Raw genomic sequence first — 24,837 nt, 5'->3', positions numbered from 1 at the left:
CATGAATACATGTCAGAATCGGATGATTGTTAGATCAATCCTACACCTATCGATGAGAGGAATCCAAGAAAAATATCAGTTGCCATAAATAAGATGACCCACATGGAGTTTGGCCCTAGTTGCCAATTGTAACACATCTTCAACATTGGGTCAACAGTTTCTTACTGGTACAACAAGAAGCAGAGATCAATTGCACTCAATTCAACAGAGACTGAGTACATGGTTGCTAGTTTGCCAACATGCAAGGCTATTTGGATGAGGAAGTTGCTTGTGAGACTTTTTAGACAGACGATTGAGCCTATTGTGTACACTATGTTAATCAAAACTGCATCAAGATCTCTAAGAACCCAGTTTTTCATGATTGCTCAAAGCATATCGAGATCAGGTATCATCATCTCAAAGATTGTTTGGAAAGGGATAGTGAAGCTACAATATATTCCGACAAAGGCGCAAATAGCAAATATCTTGACCAAGGCATTTGCAAGAAGCATTTTTGTTCATTTCAGAGATAAATTGGGAGTTGTACATAATCCCTTCCTCACTAAGAGGGAGTGTTGAAAATAGTAGCAAGAAAGGTCTTCTTGACTTGTGCCTTAGTGAAGAAAGACCTCAATCAATCCTTCTTTAGCATGCACGAGTTTGAGGACAAGTCATGGAGCAGTTAACTCATGCGCAGAATTTGGAGGCTCAGTTTTGTTTGTCTCCAAGTGCGAGTTTATATTTGGAAAAGGACGAGTGAGAGTCTCAGTGTCTAATTGAGGCTAGGACGAGTTAGAAGAGTCAGTTCGACTCAATTAACAAATCAATCACAAGTCTGAGTTCTAAAAATTAACTTGCCAAATTTAGCATGAGTCGAAAAGCTTAAAAGGAGGACGAAGGCACATCTTTGTATCATTATTGTTGAGCACAAGTTTGTGTGAGAAAGAGTTCTTGCTAGCAAAGCGTGTAAGGGCGGTCTATACACAATTTGAGAGAAATAATTTCCTTGTGATGTGCGCAAGGATTTAGCGAGAAATACCTAAATAATAGGGGCTCAAATCTACACTAGGAAATAGGAGCCAGACAGCGCAATAAAATAGGAGCTAGGTCGAGTTCTTGTAAGGAGGTTTCGAGCTAAGTATTAGCAGAGAGAGAAGCCTTGTTTTCTATTGAAACAATTTGCCTTGTAAAGAATTCTGTTTGCTCAATTTTTCTCAATAAAATCTATTGGCAAGGAGAGGGTTTTCCCAGTTGGGTTCCCTAGAAAAAAATTGTGTTATTGCGTGTGATTGTGTTTCTTTATCTCTGTTTCTATTCCGTTGTTTATTTGGTAGAGAAATTGTGTCTTGGTGAATAGAAGTTGTTTCAGATTGTTCATCATAGCATTTGCAAAATTTTAAGGAAATTCTACAAATAATCAATGCCAAACAAGGGACCTTTTGGAAGGGTGCAAAGAAATCTTTTATAGAAATTCCCAATTACTCTTGGCCTTCCACCTTCATGGCTCTTGGCCATTCTATTCTACTTGTTTAAACTTAAATCTACTTTACAATTTTTTCTTCAATCCAAATAGAATAACATAAACATATTTACAATAAAATAATTACAATTACAATTTTTCAACCTAGGTGATCTTTCTCCCCGGTATGTCAAGTTGATTGCTTGCAAATTTAATAATGATTTGAAAACTAATTTAATTGTAGTTACAATTGGAAACTTGAACGTGTAACTTTCTCTCTTGGGCAATTTGTCTTCTTTTTACTTCTATGAGATGGAGATGGTTTTGGTCTTGTTCCTCTTCTTGGTTTGCTCAAATGTCGTCTTCACATTTAACATATACATGTTCCTCCATTTTGCTTTGAAATGTGCATTCTTGCCTCTCTATCTTGAGTTTTATGCCTTCCAATAGAATAAAATCTGCAATATAAAAGCTTGAAACAGGTTCTTGAGTGCTTGTTCATCCATGGTGTCTCCCATCTAGAAAGCTCTCCTTTGTACATGTTTATAATCTACTAAATAAACATGGGATCACCTCCATAAGCCAACTTGAGGATGCTAACAAAAATGACAAATTTATCATCTAATAGGTAACTTGAATTTCGACAAAAATGTTTACAATGGAGATAAGGAATGAACTCTGTTTAGATTGGTTGACTTCTGCAAATGCTTGATGAGTGTATAAGCTAAAAAAATTGTTAATGAACCGTCCCGAATTGAACACATTCAAAGCAAACACATAAGATAGCTCCCTGTGATAATTTATCACAATTAATACATAAAACTATGCCTATAATGCAAGCATGCCATTAATCCTCTCAAGTAAAATTCATCATAAAGCATGGCGGCCAAGTTTATAAGTTTTGGCATTGCATTTGGGGTAATAATGAAGGCTAAATGACAAAATTATGAACATTCGATCAAATAAGTGTTTGTTGCTCATCGTTTTGTGAATACCTGCAACCATTGGAGAGACACTTTCGAGCATAATGTTTTCATGAGATTTGAAATTAAGTTAGTTTGGCAACAAATTTTTCCATTTAAAATCAAGTCACAATGACTTTGCAATGACTTTCAAATGAGAGACATCTTGCATAATCTTCATTAAGTTCTACACTCAAAATTCCATGTATAAGTATCTAAGAGTCCATATGCCATTAAAACACTGTTTTAAAAAGTACATAAAAGATCTTAAAAGCAAATAAAAATATGCACATGGAACCCATAAGTGAACTCAAGTCAAAATCTATGACACTTATGAAAAAGAAACTTGATAATTAATGCCATCCCATGCTCTAAATTTCATAAAGTTGTTGCATCAATCCAAGAGCGATAACAAGAATAAAGTATGTGCAATACTTGAATGAAATATTGTTGCCCCAATTTTTGTCTCTTAACTCGATGGACCTGAGCATTTAAGACAAGATCACAACATTATTTCTCTTGTATGCTTCTTTGTCTACTTTTAATTTGGGCTTCCAGTGCCTGTAATGCAATGGCAAACTTCAACTTCACTCCCCCATTACATTGATTCAAAGTTTCTTTGCTCGTCTTTCGTCCCTCTATATGGACTTCAATTCAAATGCTCGATGTCCTTGTAATCTTGTTCTATGAATTGAATAATTTAGGAAGAAGGCCTCTAAGCACCAAATGTACCCATGGGAAAACATAAGGTGAAATCATCAATTTGGCCCAAAACTAATCTGCAAAACTTCCAGTGTCTAAGAATGCACATGACATGCATAAACGAGGTTGAACATTGAACTTGCAAGCACGGCTTTAGCCAACTCTTTGATTTCATCATTTAAATGCATCAATCTCGTCATGCTCAATGTTTGCATTTTTGGCACCAAAAGTATGAAACATGTTCAAATGTGACTATGCAAGATGCATGCTTATGATGTTTCATTGTCAGATGCAACTTAACGTTGTTTTCATATACTTTAAATCTTTGTCCATCATCACCGCATGTTATTCCCATGTGTTTGTCATATACTTTAAATCATTGTCCATCATCACCACATGTTATTCCGTGTGTGCATCCCACTAAGCCCTTTTTTCGCTTATTAACCCATTGCATAATTTCATGTATATTCTCGTGTTTTTTGTTGACTAATTGTGCTCTCAATTGGTCTTTCAATGTCACCTATGAAAGTGAAGCATGGTGCCTATGCACAAGGACATGAAAACACGTAAAATCTTGAAGTAACATCGGCAAATCATCATTCAGAATCCAGATGCATTAGTAGACCAATAAAATATCATGTTCATGTAAAGGCAATGTCAAAACACAACCATGCACAAGACAAGCCAATAAAACCATCATCAATTACACAAATGAGTTTCAACCAAGTGTGTTAATTTTAGGTATGTTCTATGCTTAGAGCAATTTATTTAAATTTTCACAATTATCTCAATATCTTTTCCAGATTAGCAATCACATCAGCATTAAAGTAAACTACAGATAGAACATAAACATAAATCGCAGAAGACAACCCAAGACAAGAGAACACGAGCTGTGGCGCTAGCCAAGGACAAACCCCAATGTGGGGAAACCCTTGATCAATTCTTCTTATATGTTTTTCAATAGTTCAATAGAGAGAGAAAGAGAAATAGTACGTTTACAACAGAAGTCAACACTTTGACTTATCTAGATAAGAGAATAGATCATCTCTAAGAAGATGATACATGAGATCAGTTGAAGACATGTTACTTCAACTGATTCTCCAAGGTGACTCCTTCACTTATCGTTGTGTTGCATTTCATCATCATGTTGCACCTCACCGCACTGCACCATGCTGCACCCATCATCACTATGTTGCATCTCATCACGCTTCATTAATCATGACTATACCCATCATAGTACTACATTATGTGCCATTGCTACACCATGTTGTCATACTAACCTATGCTCTGGCTGCACCTTGCTTGCTTGTTGTCCCTAGCATGCTTTTTATTCCTTGCTTTCTTGTTGTCCCTAGCATGCTTATTGTCCTTTGCTTACTTGTTGTCCCTAGCATGCTTGTTGTCCTTAGCATGCTTGTTGTCCTTTGCATGCTAGCTATAACATTGCATGCTTGGTGTATTTGCTGCTAAGTACAATACAACTGTCCCAATGTTAGTTAGTTGTCCCTTGCATGTTGCTCTCCTTCGGAGACAGATGCTCCGACAGTTCCTGACAATTCCGACTGTTCCAGCTGTTCCCAACAGTTTCGGCAGTTCCCAGCAGTTCTGGCAGTTCCGGCAATTCCGACAGTTCCCGACAATTCTGATAGTTCCGGCAATTCCAGCTGTTCCGGCTATTCCCAACAGTTCCCGACAGTTCCGGCAGTTCTAGTAGTTCCCGGCAATTCCGGCAGTTCGGGCAGTTCTGTCTGTTCCGACAGTTCCCGGCGGTTCCGGATTTTGCCCTCTGTGTCATCTTTCCCAGTTGTTCTAGCAGTTCCAGCTTCTGCCCTCTAGATTAGGGTAGCATTATCGCTTAGGATCTCTCCTCCTACTAAAACCCAAAGACAAGTAGAGAGGAAGAGATCCCAAGTGTGTTGAAATGACTTGAAGGCCACCTCTATTTATACTAAAACGTTGAGCACAAGTGGGGTTTATTTGGTTGTTGGCCGACCTTGACGAATTGTGCCATAACACAAATAAATTCATATCTCGATGAATACTTATCGGAATCAGATGATCTTTAGATCAATCCTATACTTCTCGATGAGAGGGATTGAAGAAAAATATCAGCTTCCATTAATAAGATGACCCACATGGAGTTTGGCCCTAGTTGCCAAATTTAACACTCCCTCTCAACTAGGGAGAACTCCATCCGCTGATCCATATGTCTGACTGTACTATCTCTGCCATCAGTGCCCTGCATTGCTCTGCTCTGTTGAACCATGAAGAAGAAAAATTGATCGAGAATGTCTCATACCATTCTCTACTGACCCAAAGTCAGTTTCATCTGAAGAGAGTGTGTCACATCACTCTTACTGACCCGAAGTCGGTGTTATTGATCCTGAATCAATATCACAAGAGTGTCTCAAACCACTCATACTGATCCCATATCAATATCACAAGAGTGTCTCAAACCACTCATACTGATCCCAAATCAATGGAGGTCATCCTAGCATAGGGAGTACAGTGGATACAACGATGTGTCCATCGATAGTACTATTATGGTCCCTAACCCCATTTCCCTACTCATTAATCAGATGAGAGGTACTTCCCATAAGTCCCAGATTGCATGGGTAGGATGCCTCGACAGGAGAACTAATCATCCTGTCCACAGGAGAACGAATCATCCTGCCCCACAGTTGCCACGGGAGAACTAATCATCCCGGCCCACAGGAGAACTAATCATCCTGTTTCACAGTTGTCACGGGAGAATTAATCATCCCGGCCCACAAGAGAACTAATCATCCTGTTCCACAGTTTCCACGGGAGAACTAATCATCCCGGCCTACTGGAGAACTAATCATCCTGTTTCACAGTTGCCAAGGGAGAACTAATCATCCCGGCCCACAAGAGAACTAATCATCCTATTCCACAGTTGCCACGGGAGAACTAATCATCCCGACCCACAGGAGAACTAATCATCTTGTTTCATAGTCACCACGAGGTATCACAAGGGAAGGTTGAACCTATCATCCTATACATAGCACACCACTAGGGGAGGGTGAGTCGCCCTGTGGTCTTATGTTGCTCCAGTAAGTACCCCAAGCTCCCCAGAGCGCCTAGAGCTCAATGCATGCAACATGCAGGACCCTTCTAAGAAGGTCTCTCAACGACTTCAAGTCGTTCAGGAAAGTCACAGATTTGACCTTTCCCGAGGCTTTAACAAAATGTCTATGACCTGTACATCAGTCTCCAATGCGAGCGCCTAGAGCTCAATGCATGCAACATGCAGGACCCTTCTAAGAAGGTCTCTCAACGACTTCAAGTCGTTCGGGAAAGTCACAGATTTGAACTTTCCCGAGGCTTTAACAAAATGTCTATGACCTGTACATCAGTCTCCAATGCGATGAAGCCTCCTCATTCATCGACTTACAATATCCCAAATAAGGCAGTATCTAATGTCTATCTACTGGAGCAATCATCGAATACAGGATTCCTCAATAATCGAATCCCCCCTCTAGTTGTCACAGAGAATCACAGTGGTATTCATCATGTGTACAAATAGCTCACTGAAAAGCTTCCACAACTAGCCAGCTTTATACGAGATCATACTCGTAGCTATGTATTCGGTCTCGGCGGTGCTTATAGCAACCAACTTCTGTTTCCTGCTCATCCATGATATCGAAGAAGAACCCAAAGAGAACCAGTGCTGAGAAGTGCTCTAGTGATCCTCCACACTGCCTGCCCAGTCAGCATTCAAATAATCATGCAGCTTCATATTTCCGGTAGTGTATCTCAATCCATGAGAGATTGTGCCCTGAAGATATCTCAGAAGATTCTTGGCACCAATCCAGTGAGGCTCAACCAAATATGAGCTCACCATGCTAACTGCAAAACATATGTCTGGACGAAAGTTCACCAAGAACATCAATGCAAATGAGTTTATGAAACTCAGAGGCATTTCCCAAATCTGGTCCGGCATCATCACCATATAACTTTTGAAAGTTAAGATCCTCGAGGTAGTCACGGGCTTGCAGTTTACCATTCCACATCCGGAATCCAACTCCTTCTTACTTTTGCAAGCGAGAGGGTCTGCACCTATTTGAAATAAGTCGTCCTCAGAAGGTGTTGGTATGAGAGGTCTATCATCCACAACCTTCAAACAATGGTTTGGATCAACTTCACTCTTAGTGAATCTTAGCTTCATCTAACAGCTATCAATCCTCTCATACTACGCCTGGGGAATTTTGCTTCAAGCCATAGAGGGCTTTCTTCCACCTGCATATGTGAGATTCCTGATCATTAATCTCAAACCCCTCGAGTTGTTCCAAACATGTGGACCTGCTACATGAGGGGAATGGTCCCCTTGTAAGATTTTCCTTCAGTACATCTCAGACATGTACTTTCCTGCTCTTTTTGAATTCAGGCATCCCTGTCACCATCTGACTCACAAACCTCTGGTGCTATGTGTCAATGGACATGGTCCCTAGTGGACTTCCTGCAACTTGATACAACCCTGAACTCAAAAACATCTTTGAAAATTCTATTTTCAAACACGTACCTTTCCATCGATGAGTGCCACCCATTGACCTTTGACTTCCATTGCCGAAATGGACACCAGGTTCTTCTTGCGATCAGGTACATAAAAGAGATTCTGTAAATGGATCGAGTTACCCTCATTCAATTGACGGGTAACATTCCCTACACCCTTTCTGGGATAGGTGACATCGGCTCCAAGTATAATCCCACGATTATTTCCATCTCTACCAAATTATAGAGTACACCCTTCTATCCGATGAAGTGCCCTGAATCACTACAATCAATAAACCAGATTCCCAAAGAATCTGGGGTTCCTTACTTTCTTTGAAGTCGGCCATTTCCTTGATGACCTGCATTACCTGTCATTCCTTTGATCATTGAAGATATCCCTGGAAAGATTGTTATCTTCATCAAGAGATGTGTCTTTGCCATTCGGACACTCCTTTGCATAATAGCTGAACTTATTGCAACCAAGGCATCTGCCTTTCCTTCCACCCTTAGATCTGGACTTCCCAATGAAGTAATCTTTAGGTAGGCCATCAAAAACTTCCGCTGCGCCATTCTGATAATATTCTTTGCTTCGACTTCACCCTCGGTGAATTTGATGAGGGATGAGGAATCCACTGATCCTTTTGCCATTTCCCAACTATCTTCAGTGATTGCTCTTTCACTCTTGCTTGGGCATTGTCTTCATCTCAGCTTTGATACCATGTTAATTTTAGGTATGTTCTATGCTTAGAGCAATTTAATTCAATTTTCACAGTTAGCTCAATATCTTTTCTAGATTAGCAATCACATCAGCATTAAAGTAAACTGCAGATAGAACATAAACATAAATCGCAAAAGACAAGCCAAGACAAGAGGACACAAGATGTGGCGCTAGCCAGGGACAAACCCCAATGTGGGGAACCCTTGATCAATTCTTCTTATATGTTCTTCAATAGTTCAGTAGAGAGAGAGATAGTATGTTTACAACAGAAGTCAACACTTTGACTTATCTAGATAAGAGAATAGATCATCTCTAAGAAGATGATACATAAGATCAATTGAAAACATCCTGCTTCAACTGATTCTCCAAAGTGACTCCTTCACCTATCATTGTGTTGCATTTCGTCATCATGTTGCACCATGCTGCACCCATCATCACTATGTTGCATCTCATCACGCTTCATTAATCATGATTGTACCCATCACAGTACTGCATTATGTGCCATTGCTACACCATGTTGCCGTACTGACCTATGCTCTAGCTGCACCTTGCTTGTTTGTTGTCCCTTGCTTGCTTGTTGTCCTTTGCATGCTAGCTGTAACATTGCATGCTTGGTGTATTTGCTGCTAAGTACCATACAACTGTCCCAATGTTAGTTAGCTATCCCTTGCATGCTGCTCTCCTTCAAAGACAGATGCTCCGACAGTTCCCGTTGTTCCGGCTATTCCTAGCAGTTCCAGCAATTCCGACAATTCCTGGCAGTTCCGGCTATTCTGATTGTTCCAGCTGTTCCAGCTATTTCCGGCAATTCCAGCGGTTCCCGACAATTCCGGCAGTTCCCGGCAGTTCCAACAGTTCCATCTGTTCCTACTTTTCTAGTAGTTCCCGACAATTCCGGCTTCTACCCTTTGTGTCAGCTTTCCCCGTTGTTCCAGCAGCTCCAGCATCTACCCTCTGGATTAGGGCAGCGTTATTGCTTAGGATCTCTCCTCCTACTAAAACCCAAAGACAAGTAGAGAGGAAGAGATCCAAAGTGTGTTGAAATGACTTGAAGACCACCTCTATTTATATTAAAACATTGAGCACAAGTGGGGTTTATTTGGTTGCTAGCCGACCTTGACGAATTGTCCCATAACACAAATAAATTCATATCTCCATGAATACTTATCGGAATCGGATGATCTTTAGATCAATCCTACACCTCTCAATGAGAGGGATCGAAGAAAAATATCATCTTCCATTAATAAGATGACCCACATGGAGTTTGGCCCTAGTTGCCAATTTTAACTAAGTGTAATCAAGCAAGATCAAGGCATGATGAAAGGTGCATGTATCTACTCAATCACAAGGTAAAGCCAATTTGTTTGTATGCTCAGTCATTGTATGCAACTTAGACTTCATAAACAGTAGGATAAGTCAAGAAAAGCATAATAAAGACAAAGCTTAACGTAAAAGTCTTTTACAAAAGGTAGGTCCTCTGGTTTGTCAACTTGAGGTTACTTGAGGCCTCAACAAAGTGGCAGTGGTTCCCATTGTGTCAACCTCCTATGCCAAAGTGTGGAAACTTAAGTTTGATCTTGTTTCTAATGAACCATTTCCCTTTGTGTGAAAGTTTCCCTACTTTGACACCTTGGTAGAGTTATGTCCTATTGTCAAGCGCTTTTCATCATAGTGTCCATGATGTAGTCCACTGTAATTGGTGTCTTAAACTCAAGGTTCAGATTCAAGGGCACAATACATCACTGGAAAGATCTCAACAAGGAGAACATCCTTTAAACTCATTGACAAACCTTCAATGTGTCACCTACCTAAACACTGTTTAGGCTGTAAAAATCACTCTGAAAATTCATGGCTTGAAATTGCTTATTTTAGGACCTATCAGAAGATGGCCCTAAACAAACACTTGGGTTAGTTAGTTATTCCAAACTCTTTTATTTTGAATCTGTATGTGTCTTCCAATGTTTCACTCTAAAAACATTCTTCCAGTGTTATGCATTCACTCTGAGGATGTTCTTGATCATGTTAAAGGCAACTCAGAAACCATGACCAACCATTGTAAGGCCAAAATACAAGCTCCACTGATAATACCTGCATTGCTATTATTTTTATTCTAACTACAAAAAAAAAAAACAGTATTAACAGAAAAGAAATTTTTTTTATAAAAGCAATGTGAGTTTGACCCAAGTTTAACCATTTACTTGGACTAATAGAAATGTTATTCAACTGTACAGGGGCATGGACACATTATCCTGGCCAGATTAATACTGGCAACCCCTTAACAGTAGTGGTTATGCAGTAGCAATAACTTGTGTTGAAGTAACAAAATGATTTCACAATGCTATATCTTTAGGGTGCACATGTTGGGAGATGGAGCATACCCGCTGGAGGACGCGTCTAAATGGATACTTGTCAAATTCAATCACAAGCTCAAAAGTACGTACACACCAGTTGGAGGACAACCCTAGGTTGATGATCGCAACATCAAATTACAAGTTCAAGACCATCCAGGATCTTGTGTATACGGCTTGCTCCACTGTTCACAAAATACATTGCAGTTTCAGCACTGTTAAAGAATGTTCTATTTCTGCCACCTGTGCCCATCCCTTGGCCTTTGTTTATTTTCTTAAGGAACCCATGCAGTCCTAATAAAATCCCATTGCCAAAATGCAGTTACAGCATTACCAAAGAATGCATCCACTAGTTCCATTTGATCTATAAATCCTCCACCCGTTACCCTTTGTTTGAGCATGATGCAAGCATGGCAAAGTCTTGGAGCCACATCGCATTTCAAGAGAAATCTCATCGAAGGTAGATGTTTCATGTAGGGTACTAGCCTATTCAAGATCAGAAGCAATCAACATAGAATAAAAAAGATGCCAATGCCCATGTGATATAAACAGATGCTCGTTGCCTAGCATTTGGAAGTCATTGCTTGCAGTATTCGATACCATTAAACATGATTTGTGATTGAGAGCATGCCGATGAAATCTTCATGGAGATACGACGCAAGACCAAGCTGCACCATTCATACAGTGATTATCCCAATCGAGTGATTAAGCACATTCTAAATTTCCAAATTCTACCCGTGCATGTATTTGTCTATACCAGTAACTTGTGACAGACAGAACAAAGACACCACCCATCCATGAAATGATGACAGCTGTTGGCATTCTGCGAAAAACTTTCTCATGGAACAATTTGATGATTATCTTCGAGAAGCCTGAATGCAATTGTCAACTTCGTCTTGGTGTTGCATGGGATGTATTCCATAATAATGTTCCAAATCATGCAACGCAAATCTCATATCAGGTGCGTACCCTGCTACCTTCATATGTTCAAACAATTCCTCCAACTGTGCATATATTTTCTGCATTTCTGGGTGTAACCTATCTCCTGCAACGAAAACATGGACATGTTTATTGATCTCTATCCAACTGCATCCAGGGATCTTTTTTAACTTTCTGTCTCTCATCATTCTTCTCACATGTTCAGTGTTATCCCACCTGCCAGTTGCAGCATAGATGTTTGATAGCAACACATAAGGTGTAGCATTGTCAGGGTCCAGTTCAAAAAGATGTTCTGCCACGCATTTTCCGAGTTCTACATTATCATGTATCCTACAGGCACCAAGCAAACTCCTCCAAACTGTAGCATTAGGTTTTATTGGCATTTTGTGAATAAAATCCCAAGCTTCATCCAGATGCCCGGATCGGGCAAGAAGATCAACCATGCAGACATAGTGTTCTATGGCAGGTGTGATGTTATAACATTGACTCATACAATCAAAATACTGCCAACCCTCCTTTACTAAGCCCGTATGGCAGCACGCAGACAACACACAAAGCATGGTGACATGGTTTGGGTTTATACCAGAGTATTGCATTTGCTCAAAGAGTTGAAGGGCTTCCTTGGCATACCCGTGCATGGCATATCCTCCAATCATCGCTGTCCACGAAATGGCATTTCGTTGATGCATTCTGTCAAACAAATCACGTGCCTTCTCTATGCTCCCACATTTAGCATACATGTCTACAAGTGCACTCTCCACAAAAATATCAGACTGAAAGCCGCTCCTAATTGCATCCCCGTGAATCTGCAAGCCCTGTTCTAAAGACGCCAAATCAGCACATGCTTGAAGGACGCTGGCATAAGTTTTCGGATTCGACTTCAAACCTTTAAGCTGCATTTGCTTAAAGAGATTAAGGGCTTCTTTGGCACAACGATTCTGCGCATATCCCGCGATCATTGTATTCCATGAGACCAGATCTGGCTCAGGCATCTTGTGGAAAAGATAAAGAGCTTCATCAAAATCCCCATTCTGGGCGTAACCTGCAATCATAGTATTCCAAGAAACCACGTCTCTTTGATGCATTTTGTCAAACACTTGACGTGCATCATCTAAGCTCCCGCATTTGGCATACATGTCTACAAGAGCACTTTCCGCAATCACATCAGATTGAAACCCACCAGTAATTATGTGCCTATGGACATCCATGCCCTCTTGCAAGGTTTCCAATTTGGCACATGCTTGAAGAACACTGGCAAATGTAAACTGGTTCGGTTGAATGGCTGTTGATTGCATTTGGTGAAACATATCCATTGCATCCCAGGCAAGGCCAGCCCTAGAGTAACCTGCAATCATGACAGTCCAAGAGCAGACGTCTCTTTCATTCATCTCATCAAATACTCTGCGAGCATCCATCAGGTTCCCACATTTAGCGTACATGTTTAGCAGTGTGTTCCCTAACAGTGTGGTGCCTGTAAATCCTCTCTCATTCATGTGGGTGTGCACTGATTTGGCCTCAGAGAAGGCTTCCTTCTTGATGCACAGTTGTAAGAGAAGAACATACGTATAGCAATCTACGGGCTGCTCCATCACATGGAAAATCCGTAGAGCCTGCTTCAGGCGTCCCTTCTTACACAGGGCTCTAACATCCTCTGCAGAGCTTTTATTGGCGTTGCCTTTGCCTTCGTCCCTCTCAAAACCAACAGCTGTCGCAGTGTTAATACCAAGCATTGGCACAGTGGCTAACAACGGAATTTTCTTCTTCCCATTCCTCAATTGCATGCGTTGCATGCTTTTCGTATCGATCTCAAGCAATCCTATGGGAGTCACATGGCGCCATTACCATCCTAGTTAGTATAAACCATCAAATTCTGATTCAGAGAGAGAAATGGACATGAAGCCAACCTTCTACAAATGGTGCATGTACCCATTCGAATTAGTTCATTCTGAGTATTTTTGCGTAATCTATCCCCTGGTGACAAAAGAACCCTGCACTACATGCATATATGGTACAACTACAAGCACCGAAGGCGCCACTTTTTGAGTAGCCTCTTCTCTAGCTTTCACGGAGGATCGTGGGCAATGATTGTAGCCTTGAGTTTCATTCGAGGCGTCTGTTATTGAGGTCTTCAGTTTCATTTCAGGTCGGGTTTCTTTTGGAATAGTGTTAAAATTTTAAATTAATTAATTTTATGTTTTTTTTAACAGAAATGAGACTTTTATTATTAAAATTTGCGCTCAATGCAGTTGTTATTCAGGAAATAGTTACGTTAATTTAGCTAATTGTTGGTCTTTAGTTACATTAATTCATTTAATTATTGGTTTTCTAGAGAGGAGCTTTCTATGGAAACCAATTATTGCTAATAAACTATATGCAAAATTTTGGCTGAGGAGCAAAACACATTTGTGGAAGGAATACGTCAAAGATTTGAAAGAGGATTATCTTATGAAAATCGGTTAAGATTTGGAATAAGTTTACCCACACACTGATTGGAGGCACTATAGTTGGTGGATTGATTGTCACTAGTTGGCCGGTGTATCTTTAATTTTTTTATTTATTATTTGAGTGTTCATTTCGTCTTTTTGTTGGGTTAATTTGCCTTTCAAGGTTTTAAGTTCTTCAAGGAGGTTTATGGACATTGTCATTTGTTGGTGCAAATTACAGTGAATTTCCATTGTTTCCAATTGCAAAGCTATAATTTGAGGGGAACATTTGCTACAATTCAGTATACCCATTGTTTGGGAAGTTGCCTCGTTTAAGACACATGCTCAAATTGTTGGCTTGGGAGACCTTGTTTCCTTCTTGCATGGTGTGCAGGTGGTGATGGAGAACAAGAGGAGAGCGACAAGAGAGAGGAGTCGAGACAGAGGACACCGAAGGAGTGGCAAGTGCAACTCTAAAGTAGACAACACAGCCACGATAGGTAGGGAACGAACCCAATTTAGCAGAGGCGATAAGGCCCCCCTAGGGTAAACAAGAGATAGTGACATTGGGGCCTAAATAGCAACGAGGCAAACTGAGTTCACAAATAGAAGTAGGAAGGTGACATGTGCACTAAGGCACAAAGTTTCCACGAAATACAGAGGCATAAAAGACAATCCCAATGAGATAAATACCAGAGAAAGGAGAGATATTATCTAAATTTGTAGAATTCTTACATAGCTAAGTAACTTGAAAGGGGGGGAAACAACCTATGAATTCAATTTGACAATGATGTTCCACAGCAAGCATGAATACCTCATGATACTAGAGGAAAGCATGGCCTCCAAAGGGGGCTTGAAAGCAGAAGAAACAAGCATCTCGCGGGATGAGCTTGTCGCAATAGAGAACCCTGGAGAAGACAACTTTGTTCAGATGTAACAATGCAGAACATCCCCTGGATTGGTAGGGAATTAACTAGCAAAGCACAAGAGGATGCTCTAAGACCAAAGATATATTATGCTAGGAGATAGTCCCACATTTGAGTCTGTTACAAACTCCATTAAACTTCATAATTGTCACAACCTTTGAAACAATCAATCTCCAGTGCGTGAGGTCTGAGCCTAGATCAAAATGTTGACACTCTCTTGTACTTTGAGTGTGTGAGGGGGTTGCTATTAAATGGCTTGCATGTAAGACATTATTCATAGGAACCACATTACCCATCGCATGCTCCCCAAATTTTACCCAAATTCCTAATGTGCAGAGGAGGGCTATAGGTGATGGGGGTTTGCTTTATAACCTTTGACATGAGACAGGAAAAGGGGAGAGGGTCATGGTATATTTTTCCATTCATACCATTTATTTCAATTTGTCCGGCATTAATAAGGAAAGGTAAATTGGCTTGTTTGTCAATGTCACTGTTTTGATGCTTGAGTATGTGATAAAAGGATTTGGAAGGAAGGAATTCAAGTTTGGACCTACCAAAAGGCCATACATCTCAGCTTGATTATTGGTTCTTTGGCCTAACCCCCAGGAATGACTGCTAACTAATTTTCCTTCGGGTTTGTTGATAACCCCTGCCCCTCCTGCTGCCCCTAAATTTTAAATCAAATATTAATAAATAAGTATGAAGTTATTAAATGTTAATTAAGGTTATTAATAAATGATGTCATAGTCTCCCGGATGCGGGTGATTGACAGGCCACAGGGTATGTTGAAGGCGGATCAAGTGGGGAGGTGTTAGCCCAAGTGCGCCACGGGTTACAGTTATGGATTGGCGAGCTAGTCTCGCACAATTCTATTTATGGATGCATTAACTTCGTCCTTCAGTCTCCTGGTTATTTGCGCCATGGCTCCCAATATGTTTGTCACTCCCGCGGCTTCGTCGCAGACCATCGATGCCATAAAGGTCGCTGCTCTGAGCATTTCCCTGAGTCACTCTGTTAGTTCGTTTCTGCTCGTCTATCCTTCGCTCGGCTCAAGAGCTTTCTCTATCCTCGTCTTTCGCTTGGCTCTGGTTCCAGGGACTCACGGACTTGTCTGGGCTCCGTTTCCACTTCTCTCTGAGCACTCGTTTCTTAGTCATCCCTCTCTGTGCATTCGCTCCTCTGTCAAGCTTCTGCATAACATCATGCCGCGTGAAAGGCCCAGAATGGGGAGTAGGCGTGGAGGTTCCCGCGGTCGCGCCACTCATCAGCGGTCCACCCCCACCTCGGACCCATCCTCGGATGCGTTGGAATTTGGTCGCTTCAATCATCCAGCCACCAGAAGTGGCAGAGGCAGGGGCAGAGGGCGAGTTAGGAATGATGACTGTGAGCATAATGCTCATCCCACTGCCCGTTTCCGCATCCCGTGTTCTTTGGCAAACTCCTCCTTCATAGTCTCGGTCACGATTGAAAAGTGTGAGAATGCCCGGGGTTCGGGAGCGGCTCATCCTGGGGTTCCTGCAGATCAGAGGACGGCAAATCCGAATGATAACCAGCGCCAGGTCATAGGAGGCCTTTCTGTGGTGAATTCTGAAGACAACGCAGGTCCGAGCGCGCCAGCAAGAGGAGAGCCTACAGGCTCAGAGGTCCATCCGTCCGACTCTGATGACTCAGCTCAATTTGGGTGTAGGGTCGTTGAGGAACCGTATACCTCAGAGGACGAATGAACCAGCCCGTGCCTCCGTTTTGTGTAGTTTCTGAAGTAGGAGTTCGCCTCCCTTTTGAGTCTCGATGTTAATGTATGTTTCAGGTCTCTGTCAGTTAATGCTTTGTTTATGTTTAGCGATGGATAGTTGTGGGTCAATTTTGAGTTTTATGGGAGTTAAAAGCACTGTTGTGGTTCTTCCGCGGACAGACGTCAAGCATCTTTTTGTAAAATGCCAACTTCATGGCAAGAATTTTCAAGGCAGTGGCCTTGCTGTAACACTTTTTTATAAATAATAGGAGTAGACTGATTGAGAAAAAAAATTGATGTCATAGTCTATTTGTTATATATTTTGGAGGGTTTTTTGGTCTAATTTTCTTAGAATCTAATAAGGATTTATTGGAATCACAAGTTTGAGTTATGAACTCTCCACAATCCTAGTGCCCTAGGGGTTTTTCAGGGTGTTGAATCCATATGTGAGATCAAAAGCTAATATTAAACAACAAAATCAATATTTGAACAATTTTTCTTTCATTAGATTCTAGCCAAAAACTCCAAAATATATAATAGATAGATAACGTCATGAATATATATTATTATTGCATCAAGAGGTGCTCTCCAGCCCATTATGGAAGAGATGTTGTAATGTTATGTTATGTAAAACATTTTGACTCGATCAAATTACCAACAGTTTTTGGACACCTGGTTTTCACAACCCATGGTTTTTCCCATGGTATTCTTCTCTAATGTAGCCTATTTAAAGGCATACAATTCTAATGAATTTTACTTTTGAGAGTGTAGATTTCCACAGTTGTCCATATTGTGTGAATTTTTTGGATAAAATGTAGTGGAGGATTTTAATCTTGTCCAATGTCTCAAATAGACACTCCACCCATCATTCATTTCTCTAGTCCCTGATGATGGGTGGGGTGTTCACTTGAAATGTTAAACAGGATTAAAATCCTTCACACAGTTTGAACGAGAAAATTCACACAATTTTACTTTTTTCCAAAGAGAAGGATTTAGTTGGGGCAAAAGCCAGGCAAGTTTGGTAATAGAACTGTAGTGCAAAGTGCGAAGATAGACTCGTATATCAGTGGCAAGGATTCTTTGTTAAGGTATGTCTTGCATATCTTTTATATGGAAATGTTAGTTATAAGTTATGTTGAGAGAGTTTTAGTTTGTTTGCATGGTATGTGACATCGTGTTGAATCCTCTATACTACCGATAATGATAACTTGTGGCAATTCAAAAAAAGTGTATAAATCCAACCTAATCAAACCTATTCCATTGACAAATAAAACTTCACTCAATTTTGCTCAAAGTTAGAGAACATTTTCCTTCCATCAGACTCAAAAAATGTAATTTACCACCCCTTGTATGCATTACTTTACTAATTGCAAACCACAAAGTCATTCATGATTTCCTAATTAATTACAGAATATCTACTATTAAACCGGAGAGACCATAGTTGTGCTTTATTTCTTACGCTTGATTGTTGTTTTGGTCACCAATATGGATCTCTTTGCATGCCAACCTACAATTTTGTGAATGGGAAAAATTAAATCTCATCCTCATTTCATAGATGAATCTGATATCATGATTCTTATTGACTCTTATTAAATGAAGTTAGTTATAAGTTATATTTATTGATGTGGTTATATATATATACCCCATCACAAGTAGTGTAAGCACCCAAATTTTCATGGACGACGCAGTACTGGGAGCTAAGCTATGTGAAATTTCCATGAATCTGCAATAATTGGATATTTATCTCCTAACTTATGCAAGTTATTTGTCTTTTGTAATTAACTTACGACAAATATTGATAAACTCGCTACTGCAATTCTTCACAAATGAAAACGGTGGGGAAAATAAAATGTAGGAACTGTGAAAATATTGCACGCACACACAACAATTTTGACACCAATATTTTTGGATAATCGTCCTTGGAAAAACCCCAAAGGGAAAACCAGTGCAGCAAATGAGGGTTTTATTATTAATAATCTTCAGGAATTTGAGAGTACAATGATTTGCTTCCCTGATTGATCCAAGTCTGGGTGTGACAAAGGACCCTTCCAAGACCTTTTACTTATGTGATGTGTTAAATTGCATTTTTAAAAGAACATAAATGAATACATCTGCATGGGATAAAGAAGAGGAACATGACATTCATCAGCACATGAAAACATAAGACGTTGATAATGGATTTCGTCCAGGAGGGACTACGTCTCTAGGCCCTGATGTCAAGATGGTGTAGGCCGCTGCATTAAGTGTTGTCAATAGTGATGATGTACATAAGTGGTGGTGTCACTATCATACAAGGAAAATGCCCTCACCCAGGAGTGGCTCCAAGAGATGTTTCGCTTCAGGAATTCTCATTCAAAAGGACCCTTATCAGTATGACATAAACTCATGCATGATGATAATGAACATCTTGCCAACATGGCATAAAAGGGATCTCAATGCAATCATATATGGCGACACATGAGCATCCCATCAACATAACGACAAAGGGATCTCAAACAAAATGATGAATCATAACAACAAGTACATCCCACAAATGATTCTGCATCACATCAAGTAGTAATCATGAACAAGTAAGAAAACAAGATCCCACATCAAACATAAAACAGGGATTTGTGCAGCTCAATGCATCGCAAAAAGAAGTACATGAACGCACTGCATATACCTCACATCCTGGGGCCATCTTAAGAAAAGGATGTCAAATTGTTGAACCTGGTTGCACCATCAATCTCGCGGCGTCGAATCTCATGGAAATGGTTGCTCGCACATGAATGCTGACACCTGCACTCCACTTAGAAAAGTGGCCAAAAAATGAAATGATCAAATGGGAAATCTGAATGCACCATTAGATTTGTGGCGTCGAATAGTGCAAAATCGACTATCAAATTTTTGAATTCTGACAAAGTGAGAATCTGGGGCTTAAGGGATCTTTTAGATTTCCCCTAGATTCCTCAAGGATTCCCTCCTCCAAGTCATCTACAAATTGGCTGCTCAAATCAGGAAACTGACTGCGCCATCAAGTTCGTGTCACTGAGAGGTGTACGATCGACATAATATTTGTCTAATTTGGACACTGCAAAAATTTCACCCTCCTGAGAATTTCGCCCAATCATGGTTCCGCCTGCATTTTCTCTGGGCTCATGGTTCCACCTGAAATAAATTAATTAAAAATTATTTGTCCCGGTTTCCGTGCACGCTCTTGGCTCCTCCATGCTTGGGCACACTGATGAAATGAAGGTTTATATAATTTTTTGGTGGGCGAATTAAACAAGAAGTTGGTTGGACGGATTGGTATAAGGCTCGAGTTACAAGGAGGAGGTCAGGTGGTCAAACCCTGACCCCTCCATATTAAAACATACTCATTTTTTAAAACCTGCATGCAATTTTTTTGTGGGGGTCAGGTCCACATTAGGCGGCCCGCCCCTTAACTCCCACAGCGCCTTGTATTAAATGCTTGGAGCATTAAATATTTAGAGGCGTATTGTTGTTTGGAGGTGGTGTCGTAAATTAATGTTTGTTGGGTTGCCCGTGGTGCAGGTCGGGCACGTGGTCGGGCGGGTTCGATTCTCACTGGCCCATTGATATATACGCATGTGTTTGTTGGGGTGTGGGTGTTTTAACATATATGGTGGTTGTGGGAGGGCCAGCGGGGGTCATGGCCCATCGGCCCATAAATAAATTTTGTTTTTATTATAATTTTGGGTCCGACGGGGGTGGCGGGGGTCATGGCCCACCACCCAAATTATATTATTTTATTTTTATTTTTATTAATCAATGGTCATTTTCAAATTTTTCGAAAATAAGGGATATTGGGCATTTTAACGAGGCTACAATTTCGCCTATTTTCGAGAGCCAGATTCCATGCTCGGTGTCGGTCAAATTGTAGGACACTTAAACCTCGCCCATAGTGCAATTTTGACCAAAACTTTGATTGGTTCGTTCTCCCTCATAAGAGCTCAGATTGACGAACCGTTTGCACCGTTGCGATCAGGACGACAAGATCTACGCTTTGGTTTTTGTTTGAAAGCATTTTGATCACTTTGATTTTCGAGTTTCCATAAGCCCTCTTTGTCTTGTGTGTGTCTCTAGAGCCACCTGGATCACTGATACTGGAAAAGCTCCAGGAAATAAGAATCTCCACTAGAAAAATAATCTAGGTACACAAAATTCTCCCCTATCACTCAATTTGGCCTCTCCCAAGCCACTTGCACTTCTCCTTGACACTCGCATAGCCTACCAGAAATGTGCATTGTTGCTCTAGGATAATTCGCATAGCCTCTGGGATTACTTCCCTACAAGTCATTATGCCTCCCTCTTCCTCCTACAACTACTTGCACCTCCTTCGGCAACTCTTCCAGTCACTGTAAGTGGAAACATTGTGTTTGCTACACGCAGTGAGAAACTGGAAACTCGCATTAGCTGACTACGACCTCCTTTGCAAATAAATTGGCCTCCTTTTCCTGTCACTCAGACACTGGAAAGTTTGAGGAAATCTTCTTTGGAATATTGCTCCCAAATATCTATTGAAACCCCTTTGTTGATGTCTCCCTCTGTCTCAACTACGCCTTTGTTGAATCACTACAATTGGGTAAGTCGAACTGCTTGAATGTCGTGTGTCTTCTCCCAACCCCATTGACTTGCTCTTATAATCTTATGTTGGACTCTCAACGACCATGACCACATCTCAATCGATGGCTAAGATCATCTTGACTCCATCAAATGACTTTTCTGAAACTCTCTAGAGAAAAAATGATTTTCCTCAATTAATCTGATTTAATTAACCAGTTTTCCTTAGTTAGACTTAGGAAATATTTAATTATTCGCTAATTAATCTAATTGAGGTGTTTCTAAGGTTTTTCTTGTGAAACCTTTTATAGGTTTTGGAGATCTTGTGTTTGTTAGCCTCTTAGACACCATTGAGACTAGAACACATGTTCTCTACTACCAAAAAATAACACCCCCTCTTAGTGAGGAAGGTGTTCTCCACTACTCCCAACTTATCCCTAAAGAAGACAAACTTTTCCTTTCCCAAGGCCTTTGTGAGTATTTGCAACTTTTTGATCTGTGGGAACATGCTATCACTAAATTGTTCCACATTGTTGATGTCCACAACTACGATTGGAAAATATTACAACCGGTTTCCATAAATTAGCAAACCTCTGGTAAATTTCATTTCTTCACATTTGCTAGTTGATCTGACCTCCTAGAAGCTACTCGACCCCTCCAAATCAATTCAACCTCCCTCTAAGACCCTAAATCTACCTTTTTATTTTTGTACCGGTAATTTATTGCATCCTCTCTGGCAAATTCGCACTGCTGAAAATAACCACGGACTCTACTATAAAATCAAGTCGCAAACTGGAAATTGCTTCTCCTCTACAAATCGATCTAACTAGCAAAGTATCTTGTTGTACAGACAACTCCCTCTGCCTCAGTAAACTCTCACCACTAGATATACTACATCCTCCCTAGAGCAACTTTCACTCCAATTCTGTAATTAAAAAATTGATCTACCTCTGCCTCTCAGAAGCTAGAAATCTATGTGAAGAAAATCCTCTGACAATCATTGTCCACCATGCTATCATTGCGCTACTTTAACTCACATTGTTGATGCCCCGGTGTTGCCTCTGTGTTGTTTCTATCACTAAAATAGTGAGTCTCGATCTCACTAATACTTTAATACTTGGGCTCTCGTAGCAAAGGTAATTGTCCATCTTAGGAATCATATACACGTCAACTAGATCTTGTATACTGATCAATCCCTCCTTGGCTATAATCTAGATCTCCTTGTTACTCCTTCCTCAGACCCTACCTGATCTAGTATACTCGAGTGTCATACTCCTCCTCCTCCTGAGGATATTACCGCTGCAAGTGTGAATTAATCCTCCAGCCTGGAAGACAAATCCTTGATCTTTGTTGAAGCAGTTTTCTTCTTCTCCTTCTTGTCCTTCTTCCTCTTATGACATTGGCTGACATAGTGACTAGGTTCACCACAACCAAAACACTTGATCTTTGACAGGTCCTTCTTCTTCTTTTCTCCTTTCAAGTCTTGTCCCTAACTCGGACCCTTATTTGCTTTACCTTTTCTTGCAAGAGTGAAATTTTCTTGTTCCTCCTTCACCTTCATTGCCTTGCCATTGCTACTGGTAGTGCCTTCAACCAAGCTGTGTCTCAACTCCTTCTGAGTGAAATCACCCCATAGACGATCCTAATATGGAATCTTATCATGCCCATAAACCACTTGGATGAACATACACCATTACTTGGTAAACCCATTAAGTTTTATACGCCCTAGCTCATCATCATTTGCCTTCTCTCCAATTGCAGCAAGTTCATCTCTAACCAAATGAATCCTGGTGAGATAGGTGGTTACATCTTCTCCATTTTTCATCTTGATGGTCCTCATCTTTTCTTTGAGGATCATTTTCATGTTCTCTGATGGATCCTTATATATCTTGACAATGGCATCCCACATCTCCTTCGTTGTTCCCTTCTCTGTGATATGTAGAACTATGTGATCCATGACTCCATCAAGGATCATCCTCTTTTCTTTGGTGTTATCCATCCTGTATTCATGAAACTGGATGGGATATGTTGGCACAACAATAATTGTTGTAGAAAAATCCTTCATACCATGCTCGTCCAATAGAAACAACATCCTAGCCTCCCAGATTCCAAAGTTGGAGGCTCCATCCAACCTGTCTTGATCTCTCAATTTTGTTGTGGTCATCTCTAAAAAATTTACAAACTCAAATCCATTGGAGAAATTAATAAATTGGGTTATAAAACCTCGTGCGCTTTCTCTTCATGTGTCGTGCACTGATTTACTCCTGCAAAACCCTTTAGCGGCAAACCGTTTGTGCTAGATCTGCTCTGATACCATGTGAAATTTCCATGAATCTATAGTAACTTGATATTTATCTCCTAACTTATGTAGTTTATTTGTCTTCTATAGTTAAATTATGACAAATATTGATAAACTCGCTACTGCAATTCTTCACAAATAAAAACACTGTGAAACATAAAAAGAAGGAACTGAGAAAATCATGCAGGCACACACAACAATTTTGACACCAATATTATTGGAAAATCATCCCTGGAAAAACCCCAAAGGGAAAACCAATGCAGCACATGAGGGCTTTATTATTATTAATCTTTAACAATTTGAGAGTATAATGATTTGCTTGCATAATACTGGAAAATCTCTCACATATAATAATCTCCACTGGAAAAATAATCTTGAGACACCAAATTCTCCTCTGCTACTTGATCTGGCCTCTCCCAAGCCACTTGCACTTCTCCCTGGCACTCGCATAGCCTGTTAGAAATGTGTATTGTTGCTCTGGGATAATTCATACAACCTCTAGGATCACTTCCTCGCATGTTGTTCTTCCTCCTTAAGCTATTTTCACCTCCTATGGAAATTCTTCCAACAACTGGAAGTGGAAACATTGCTCCTACTACATGCACTGAGAAATTGTCTACTTGCACTAGCTGACTATGGCCTTCTCTACATATTGTAACACCCTCCTCCCCTAGCCACCCAAGTAACCATGCCAATAGGGTAAACATGATACAAGAGGCTACTATGATCATATTCGACCTCCTAGGTGACCTTAAGGAAGTGGAATTAATGGAACATCACACACAGGCATCCAACATCACCCACAGAACCTTTAGGAGACAAGTCAGCCACTCAGACAGCCTACCCCTGGGTCCTACTATTATTTTAACCAACTTAGGCCAAAGTAACTATCCCTAGACACTGCCAAGGCAAGTTATAACGCTCCCCACACATTGCCCAAGCGAGTTATAATGCTCTCTAGACACTACCCAAGCGAGTTAGTCTCCAGGCTAATGCTCTGTTTTGCTAGCATTCCAGGATTTGAGCCACCTTTTTCAGTCCAAATCCTGGGACACTGCCTAGAATGGAATGATCACTTAAAATTGGTAAGAATACAAGGAAACAAGATGCAAAAGTAATAAGCTAAACAAGACCGTAACCAAACCCCTACTAGCCGTGACAGGCATTTCGTCAAACATATCATCAACATTTAACCTACAAGTGTAAACAACAAAATTAAGTGTAGGTATCTCATACTTATCTGAGAATCGTCGTGAACCATTGTTTCCACATGTC

General features: G+C 40.5%; 1 pseudogene; it reads right to left on the bottom strand.

The window, feature by feature from the left end:
- Window positions 1-10,727: 10,727 nt before the first annotated feature.
- Window positions 10,728-13,750, bottom strand: LOC149238577 (pentatricopeptide repeat-containing protein At2g13600 pseudogene; annotated as a pseudogene).
- Between the last annotated feature and the right edge of the window lie 11,087 nt (window positions 13,751-24,837).

This window comes from Pinus tabuliformis, chromosome 8 (assembly GCF_031772625.1).
Source record: "Pinus tabuliformis cultivar Carrire ecotype Pingquan chromosome 8, CPIR1, whole genome shotgun sequence".
NCBI classification, from domain to species: domain Eukaryota; kingdom Viridiplantae; phylum Streptophyta; class Pinopsida; order Pinales; family Pinaceae; genus Pinus; species Pinus tabuliformis.
The sequence above is the reverse complement of the archived record's forward strand: the minus strand, read 5'-3'. Positions and strand labels throughout refer to the sequence as shown.